This window comes from Quercus suber, unplaced genomic scaffold (assembly GCF_002906115.3).
Source record: "Quercus suber isolate HL8 unplaced genomic scaffold, Cork oak 2.0 scaffold_123A, whole genome shotgun sequence".
NCBI lineage: Eukaryota > Viridiplantae > Streptophyta > Magnoliopsida > Fagales > Fagaceae > Quercus > Quercus suber.
The window spans coordinates 371,763-381,798 of record NW_027071806.1 but is presented as its reverse complement, the minus strand read 5'-3'; the positions used below and the strand labels follow the sequence as shown (position 1 = coordinate 381,798).

General features: G+C 40.1%; 1 pseudogene; it reads right to left on the bottom strand.

Moving 5' to 3' along the window:
- Positions 1-745: 745 nt before the first annotated feature.
- On the bottom strand, positions 746-3,014 carry LOC136066223 (ATP synthase subunit beta, chloroplastic-like; annotated as a pseudogene).
- Between the last annotated feature and the right edge of the window lie 7,022 nt (positions 3,015-10,036).

Genomic DNA, 10,036 nt, shown 5'->3' with positions numbered 1-10,036 from the left:
TTGGTATTGCCTATGAGTAATATTTCATTTATAATCCATCGATGTCATAGGCCCCATTTTTTTTCTCTTTGTGATGATAAATGACCTACTTAACTCAGTGGTTAGAGTATTGCTTTCATACGGCGGGAGTCATTGGTTCAAATCCAATAGTAGGTATATCTTATTAGATACCAGAGTCAAGGGTATGGTATCTAATAAGTTTTTCTATTCATCTTCTTTTATTGATTTTGGATCTTTTCCATCCTACTTTATTTCTCTATTTTTTTATTGAAATTGGTTTGTCATTGCATTAGAATTCAATTACACTTGATTGCATTTGATTCTATCCAATAGGCAAAATCACCAAAACAAACTAGTTACGAAATCATATTAAGAGCCTCCACTCGTGTCCTAGCTCGTCTGAGAGCTAGATTTGCCTCAATTGTTTGTCTCTTGCCTTCAGCTTTACTCAAGTTAGCTTCCGCTACTTCAAGAGTTTGCTGAGCTTCTTGTGGATCAATGTCACTACCCTTTTCCGCATCATTTACTAAAACAGTGATCTCATTATTACCTATTCGAGCGAAACCGCCATCAGAGCCATCGTTAGCCATTGGTCAGTAAGGCGTATTCTCAAAATACCTATATCTACAGCCGTGGCAATAGGCGCGTGATTGGTAATATGCCAATTTGTCCACTATTAGTAGATAAAATGATTTCTTTAACTTCTGAATCCCAAACAATTCGATTCGGGGTCAATACACAAAGATTTAAGGTCATTGCTTCAATTTCTCTCCATTTCTAAGTTTGTAGCCTTCGCAGTAGCTTCATCGATGTTACCTACCAAATAAAAGCCTGTTCAGGAAGACCATCTAATTCTCCGGAAAGGATCAATTTAAACCCTCTAATGGTTTCTGATAGACCAACATATTTTCCCGGGACCCCGTAAATACTTCTGCTACGAAAAAAGGTTGTGATAAGAAACGCTCAATTTTTCGTGCTCTTGCTACGGTTAAGCGATCCTCTTCGGATAATTCGTCCAATCCAAGGATAGCTATAATGTCCTGAAGTTCTTTGTACCGCTGTAAAGTTTGTTTAACTCTTTGCGCAGTTTCATAATGTTCTTCGCCAACATCCGAGGTTGGAGCATAGTTGAAGTTGAATCTAAAGGATCGACTGCTGGATAGATACCTTTGGCAGCTAATCCTCTTGATAGTACGGTAGTAGCATCTAAATGTGCAAATGTCGTGGCAGGAGCAGGATCGGTCAAATCGTCCGCAGGCACATAAACTGCTTGAATAGAAGTTATGGATCCTTCTTTGGTAGAAGTAATTCTTTCTTGTAAAGAACCCATTTCGGTACTAAGGGTGGGTTGATAACCCACAGCGGAAGGCATTCTACCCAATAAGGCAGATACTTCGGATCCTGCTTGAACGAAACGGAAGATATTGTCGATAAATAGAAGTACGTCTTGTTCATTAAATCTCGGAAATATTCTGCCATGGTTAGGGCAGTTAAACCAACTCTCATACGAGCTCCAGGCGGTTCATTCATCTGACCATATACTAGAGCTACTTTCGATTCTGCAATATTTTGTTCATTAATTACTCCAGATTCTTTCATTCCATGTAAAGATCATTTCCTTCACGAGTACGTTCACCTACTCCGCCAAATACAGATACACCCCATGAGCTTTGCAATGTTGTTGATCAATTCCATAATGAGTACTGTTTTACCCACTCCAGCTCCCGAATAGTCCTATTTTTCCCCCAGGCGATAAGGGGCTAAAAGATCTACTACTTTAATTCCTGTTTCAAAAATAGATAATTTTGTATCTAACTGTATAAAAGCAGGCGCAGATCTATGAATAGGAGATGTTGTGCGAGTATCTACAGGACCTAAATTGTCAACGGGCTCTCCAAGCACGTTGAAAATTCGTCCTAAAGTCGCTCCGCCGACCGGAACGCTTAAAGGAGCTCCCGTGTTAATCACTTCCATTCCTCTCATTAGACCATCTGTAGCACTCTAGCTACAGCTCTAACTCGATTATTTGGTGTCGTGATCTTAAGGTGGAGTCATCGGGCTTGAGGTGGTGTCATCTATGTCTCTTGTTAGGTTCTAAAGGTTTAGGAATTTATGTATTTAGAACTCTAATTTGTAATATTGGCAAACCATGATCAAAACAATATGTTTAGTCTTGTTTAAACTTGCTCAAAGTTGATTAATTATTATAAAGTTGGAATCGAGAGACTGTAGATGCATTGGGGCATTTCGGTCTGGCTCGATCGATCGAAGAATAGACTCGATCGATCGAAAGTCGACCAAATTGCATTTTCTGTAGTTTTTCCAACTCAACCCTAACTCATTAAAACGTTTAGGGTTTTATATTTTTGCCCTAGGTATATAAGGCAAAACCCTAGCCATGTTTTTAGAGTTGCTCCAGTTGTATTGTTGCTCATACATTGCTGTTTTGTGTAAATCTCTTGTGAGATCTAGAGGAGCTTTCCTTTACACAAAGCTTAAGGTTTTCAAGATAGAGATTACTTCAACATCTTGATGATCAACTTAGTTGCTACCATTGAAACTTAAAGAATATCAAGCGTGGGTGCTCGTAGATGATTGAAGAATTCAAAAAAGAAGGAGTCCGTAGATTCAGAGCTTGCACAGGGTTGTGTCAGTAAGTTCTACTGGTAGGTAGCATTAGGAAGTCGAGCGGGGAGCTTGTAAGTCCTTTTGTATGAACTTCGATTCTTTCATAGTGAATTCAGTTTTGCCTTGAGGATCGGTGGGTAAAATCCTCCCCAGGTTTTTTACCGGTTCGGCTTTCCTGGGTGATCATATCTTGTGTTATTTATTATTCCGCTGCTATATATTCTTAATATGATTGTTTGATTATTTTAAACTAGAATTGCTTAATTTGACTAAGTAACAACTTGGCTAATTAACTAGGCTACTCAATCTGGTTGTGTGTTAAAGGGTCTAAAACCAGTCATCTCTAAATGTACAAGTAAGGCTAACGAGTTCATTGGGACTGTCATCCTTATCTTACGTAAACGAGTTTATCATCCTTTTAGAATTATCCTTATTAGCTGCCCCCTACTCCATTGCTCCATCGGCTTTAACTAACGAGTTATGGAGTTTGATTTGTAGCTTTTCTATTTGTTCAAGAAAAGGTGTGTTCATTAATGGTTCCTCGAGTAGCCATCATTTAATGCTTAGGACACGTGGCACAAGTCGGTTGGCCTCGTTTCTGAACAAAACAACGCTTCGTTTTCCATGTATTTTCGTCCTATAAATATCTCACCTCTTCCTCATATTTCTCCTTATTTCATCCTTGCAAACCTTAGGAGAGAGAGAGCTGTTATCCTTCACTTTGTCACCGTCAACTTGTGGATCGCATCATCTCCAAAGTTGTCACTTCATCCTGTAAGTCCTCTTTTCCCTTCATTTTCTTTCTTCTTTTTACTTTAGCTCTTGTAGTTTAGTCGGTGATTCTATAGAGACCCGTCAAATAGGTTCTTAGATTACTCCATCACTTGTAGGTGAATAGATGTCTAGAGAAGCGACAAGTGAACAGTCGTCAATCCATGAGGGAGCAAGCTACAACGAAATCTTCCAGTCAGGTCATAAGCCCGAGGAAGGCTTTTCCTGGCCATCAGAAAGGGAAACGTCTGCCCATTCTCCTGACGACAAAGTGGACAGTTATGATGGATGGGAAGCTGAGGAAGAAGAGGGAGATGAGGGTGAGGATGAGGGTGATGAGGGAGGAGAGGGTGAAGAATATGAAGGAGAAGATGACATGGACGAGGGTGAAGGTGACAAGAGAGCCTCTAAATGAAGAAGTTCAAGAAGCCCTGGGGATGGCCACACTCGTCCATTTATCCTCCCCAAAATGTGGACCGTCAATGACTTTAAGCCAACGATGACAACCAACATCTTTAAGAATTTATGGGATCGTTTTCAAATTCCTGACCATATCCCAATTCGTCTTCCTAGGAAGTTTGAAAAGTGCTACTCAAGGAAGACTGCAGACATCGGCATGTACGATGCCACATTCGCGGCAGGATTGAGGTCGCCACTAACGGCATTGCACCATCAATTAGCCTATTTTCTAGGACTATCCGTCAATCAGATTACTCCCAATGCTTGGAGGATATTTATTGGTGCTGAAATCTTATGGGGTCGTCTTAGTGGTGGGAACCGTTAGCTTTTGCTAGACGAGTTCTTTTGGTGTTATAGGCCTCAACACATTGTCTCATCTCAAGGGATATACCATTTTGCTACGCGGAAGAAAGAGCTTAAGCTCATGTCAGATATGCCTAATTCCAATAGAAATTGGAAGGGCAGACATTTCTTCTTTCAAGGGACGAATCGAGTATGCTGTCCAAAGGAGTAGGTTACAATGCCTTATGGTTTCGACAATACTTGGGGTATTGTCAAAGACTCAGGTTTAGCACCGTTGGTCTTTTCTTTTACTCTTTTTTTTTATTATTTGTTAAGTATTTAACATTGTCGTTCCTCTTTTCCAACTAGTGTTCATCCATATATAATTAAAGAGCAAGAGGTTTTTATTCGTCGGGTTCTTGAGATTCCATTCGAGGAAAGGGAGTGCAAGGACTTAATCACTCTTGACACGCTACATGCCTATTGTGGTGGTCCAGAGTCGACACTTGCAACACGTAGATTGAACAATCACTCTCGTTGGCGTGAGCCCTTCCTTCCTTACTTCTTTCCATCATTTCCTTGTCGTCTTTGTGTCTAACTCCTATCCTTTGTCCCTTACAAAAATGGAGGCAGCCAGACAGAGAGCATTGGTGAAGGCATTACCAACGGCATGTAAAAAAGAGGAGAAGGAGAAGGGGAAAGGGGGAGCGTCCTTGTCGGCCCCTAAGCTCGTCAGGAAGGGGGCACCCAAGAGAAAAGTTGGAGGGAAGGATGATCATCCCCTTAAGAAAGGAACGGTCACTCCTGGTGATGAACAGCACAAAGAGTTGTTGCCCCCGAAGCCAAGTCATGGAGCTAGCAAAGGCTTAATGATGGTGATGAGCCCCATCACCCAGGGAACTCATTGTCTCCTTACGCATAAGGGGTATGCCATTGAGATGGTTGAGTCAATCATCAAGGAGACAGACTTGGACCCCTACGCCGAGCAGGAAACGGAGGATTTGGGGGTGTCGGGTCTTTTTGACCTCTCTAGGGTATGTTCTTTTCCCAGACTCTTTTATTTTGTTGTTTATTCATCAACTGACAGTTGTAATTCATTTTCAAGCGCTAGTGCACATGAAGGTACTCTAAGATAGGTGCATCGCTGAGGATGGGGTGATCAACCGTCTTAGGAAGCTCAATGAAACCTTGACCAACGAATAGGATCAATACAATGAGGCCCTCCGTACTCTCAATAAGACCCGAGAAGTTAAACGAGAAGTTGAAAGAGGAGACCCGTCAGCAAGAAAAGGAGAAAGAGGCAAAGGTGATCTTGGAGAAAGAGCTAACGGCTCTCTATAGGAAGGTAGAGACGGCTAGGGCTGACACTGTAACAGAGTTCAAGGCTTCATAGCCTTTTATTAACGCCTGTGCCATCTACTATGGTGATAGGTTTAAGGATTGCCTGAAGCAAGTCAAGTCCGTCTACCTACACTTGGCCACCATAGATGACCCCCTATTGTCGACCCCTGTGGGTGGCGACACCATCAGTGAGGAGACTGACAACTCTACTAAGTTAGAGCAGGATCCAAAAAATGATGGTGTAATTCTTTCTTAACCTGTTGTGGAGAAGCCCGTCACTCCTTTGATCCTGTTTATCAAAGATCCTCCTTATGATGCTATAAACCCTTTTACTCAAGATGCCTAGAATCCTCCTTCTAAAGACGATGAGAATCCTCCAGTTCAGGACGTCCAGAACCTTATAGTTTAGCTTTTTTATTTTTAGTAATAATTTATGTATTTCATCCTATTTTGAAACAATATTAAATGCCTTTCTGTTTTTGGGCCTTGCTTGTAAAGACTTTGTTAGGTTCTAAAGATTTAAGATTTTATGTATTTAGAACTCTAATTTGTATTGTTGGCAAACAATGATCAAAACAAGTTGTTTAGTCTTATTTAGGCTTGCTCAAAGTTGGGTCTTTCATGAAAAGTTGGAATCGAGTGGCTGCAGATGCATTGGTGCATTTCGGCCTGGCTCAATCGATCGAAGGAAAGACTCGATTGATCGAATCTCGGGCAAAATGTTTTTCTGCAGAATATTCTAGCTCAGCCTTAGCTCATTAAACATTTTGGGTTTTCTGTTTTTACCCTAGGTATATAAAGGAAAAACCTAGCCACGTTTTTAGAGTTGCTCCAGTTGAGTTGTTGCTCATATTTTGCTGTTTTGTGTAAATCTCTTGTGAGATCTAGAGGAGCTTTCCTTTACACAAAGCTTAGGGTTTTCAAGGTAGAGATTACTTCAACATCTTGATGATCAACTCGTTTGCTACCATTGCAGCTTAAAGATTATCAAGCGTGGGTGCTTGTAGCTAATTGGAGAATCCAAGAAAGGAGTCCGTGGATTCGGAGCTTGCACGTGGTCGTGTTAGTAAGTTCTACTGGTAGGTAGCATTAGGAAGTCAAGCGGGGAGCTTGTAAGTCCTTTTGTATGAACCTTGATTCTTTCGCATAGTGGATTCAGGTTTACTTTGAGGATAGCTAGGTCAAATCCTTTCCAGGTTTTTACCGTGTGGTTTCCTGGGTGATCATATCATTATGTCTTTTATATTTCCGCTGCTTTATACTTTTAATATAATTGTATGCTTGTGATAACCTAGAATTGCTAAAATTGACTAAGTTAATCACTTGGCTAATTAACTAGGTTAATCTGGTTGTTCTAAGAGATCTAAAACCGTTCAAGTGGTATCAGAGTAGGAAGCTCTTTTGTTAAGAGATTTTTTGATCTCTGAGCTAATCCTTAACCCCTATTGTCATGGATTCTTGGAAAATATTTTTGCTTATATATCAACTTGTCTACTTATTGTCTTTGCATCTTGTTGACTTTGTTAAAACTTTCCTTAAGTATCTTTGCATAATTACATGTGATAAGAACTATTTGTGCTATACTGCTTTAACCACCTTAAGGGCACGTGATTCTTGTCTTTGGTATTTGGATAGTGGTTGTTCCAGGCATATGATAGGAAACAAAGGGTTATTCAAAACTCTCTTTGAAGGAAAGATTAGGACAGTCACTTTTGGAGATGGAAGCAAATCTGTGATCAAAGGCATTGGAACAATGGACATTCCAGGATTGCCAGTGTTTGAAGATGTTTGGTATGTTGATGGACTAAAGGCAAATTTACTCAGCGTGAGCCAGATTTGCGACAACGGACTAAATGTTCTTTTCACCAAGCATGAATGTGAGATACTTAATGAAGGAGGTGATTGTATGTGTGTTGGTGTAGGGACAGCTGACAACTATTATGGGATAACACCAAGTGTGAACAATAAGTGCTTTAGTGCAAAGATTGATCAAGTTGATTTGTGGCATCAACGTTTAGGACATGCCAGTCATAAGCAGTTAGAGAAGATTTCCAAATGTGAGGCAGTTATTGGTTTACCTAAATTTAAAAAGATAGAAAAGTGCATTTGTGGACCATGTCAGATAGGTAAACAAGTGAAATCCAAGCATCCGTCTGTGACTAGTGTTCAAACCTCAAGACCTCTAGAGTTACTGCACATTGATCTCATGGGTCCTGCCATAGTTCAGAGTTTGGGTGGAAAGAAGTATATTCTAGTTGTTGTGGATGACTTTACTAGATATACTTGAGTTGTGCTTTTGAAAGATAAAGCTGAGGCTCCTGAGAAGATGATACATCTGTGCAAGAAGTTGCAGGTTGACAAAGATATTGTAATAGCCAGAATACAAAGTGATCATGGAAGAGAATTTGAGAATACCAAGCTAGCCACTTTCTGCAATGATCAAAGCACCCATCAAGAGTTCTCTTTGCGCAAGACACCTCAACAAAATGGGATTATGAAAAGAAAAACAGAGTTGTGCAAGAGATGGCACGGGTTATGTTACACAACAAAAAGTTGCCAAAATCTTTTTGGGGAGAAGCTGTCAACACTGCATGTCATACCCTCAACTGTGTGTATTTCAGACCTAACTCTAGAAAACTCCCTATGAACTCTGGAGAGGGAAGAAGCCTATTGTCAAATATTTTAGGATATTTGGTAGTGACTGTTACATTCTACGTGATAGAGAGAACCTAGAAAAGTTTGATGCAAAAAGTGACAAAGAATACTTTCTAGGGTACTCTTCCACTAGTAGAGCATATAGAGTGTACAATCTGAGAACCAAAACAGTCATGGAATCTTCAAATGTTGTGATAAATGATGAAGTGAGTTCAGAAGCACCTTCAGAAAGCATTGCTTTTGCTCATGATAAGTCTTTAGAAGTTGATGATTCTCTTCCTGCCGAGTATGTTGGGAAACATAGTGAGGAAGAGTTGTTGGTGTTAAATGATACAGTTTCAGTACCTTCAAATTCAGAACCATCCACTGCGGTTCGTGGAATTAACAGGTACAAAGTGAGCTCAGTCCTACATCTGAACAGAAAGGTACCTCATCATCCTTAGTTAAAGGTCCATCCTCTAGAGTGAGACTGAATCATCCCTCCACAAATATATTGGGTAGTTTGAATGATAACATGAGATTGAGATCAAAAGCCTTGAATGTGATTACTCACTCATGCTATCTATCCCAATTTGAACCAAAGAAGGTGGATGAAGCACTTCAAGATGCTGATTGGGTAAATTCCATGCATGAAGAACTTCATCAATTCGTTCGGAATGATGTGTGGGAACTAGTTCCTAGACCAAAGAGTGTAAATGTGATTGGGACTAAGTGGATCTTTAAGAACAAATTAGATGAACATGGCATTGTGATCAGAAACAAATCAAGACTTGTTGCTCAAGGGTACACACAAGTGGAAGGAATTGATTTTGATGAGACTTTTGCACCAGTAGCAAGGTTAGAATCCATCCGGACACTGTTGGCCATAGCAAGTCACCTAAACTTCAAGCTGTATCAAATGGATGTCAAGAGTGCTTTCTTGAATGGGATGCTACAAGAAGAAGTGTATGTTGAGCAACCTAAAGGATTTGTTGATCCTCATAGACTTGATGATGTCTACAAATTGAAGAAAGCTGTCTATGGGTTGAAACAAGCTCCTAGGGCTTGGTATGACAGATTGACTACATATCTCACTTAGCATGGATTCAAAAGAGGATCTGCAAATACAACACTCTTCATAAGAAAGGATAAGACTGATTTTGTTGTAGCTCAAATTTATGTTGATGACATTGTTTTTGGTGCCACTAATGATTCTCTTGCTTATTCTTTTGCAAATGAAATGAAGGCAATGTTTGAAATGAGCATGGTTGGTGAACTGACTTACTTTTTGGGACTGCAGGTAAAGCAAACTGAGTCAGGAATCTACATCAATCAAGCTAAATATGCAAGAAATCTAGTTATAAGATTTGGACTGGACAAGGCCGCTCATGCTAGAACACCAATGGCTGCTAATGCAAAATTAACAATTGATCCCTCAGGTGAGTCTGTTGATGGTACTTTGTATAGAAGCATGATTGGATGTCTTTTGTATTTGACTGCTAGTAGGCCTGATATATCTTATAGTGTTGGTGTTTGCTTTAGATTTCAGTCTAATCCTAAGGTTTCTCACTTAAATGCTATTAAGAGAATTATAAAATATGTGAGTGGAACCTGTGATTATGGTTTATTTTACAGCAAGAAGTCTAATTTGTCTCTTGCTGGGTTTTCTGATTCTGATTGGGCTGGGAATGCTGATGACAGAAAAAGCACCACTGGGGGGTGTTTTTATGCTGGAGCCAATCTTGTGGCTTGGATGAGTAAGAAGTAGAATTTTATTTCTTTATCCACTGCTGAGGCGGAATATATTGCTGCTAGGAGTTGCTGTTCTCAGCTCCTTTGGATGAAAAAGCTATTGAGTGATTATGGGATTCCTCAAGACACCATGGTGGTCTATTGTGATAATTCTAGTGCTATAGATATA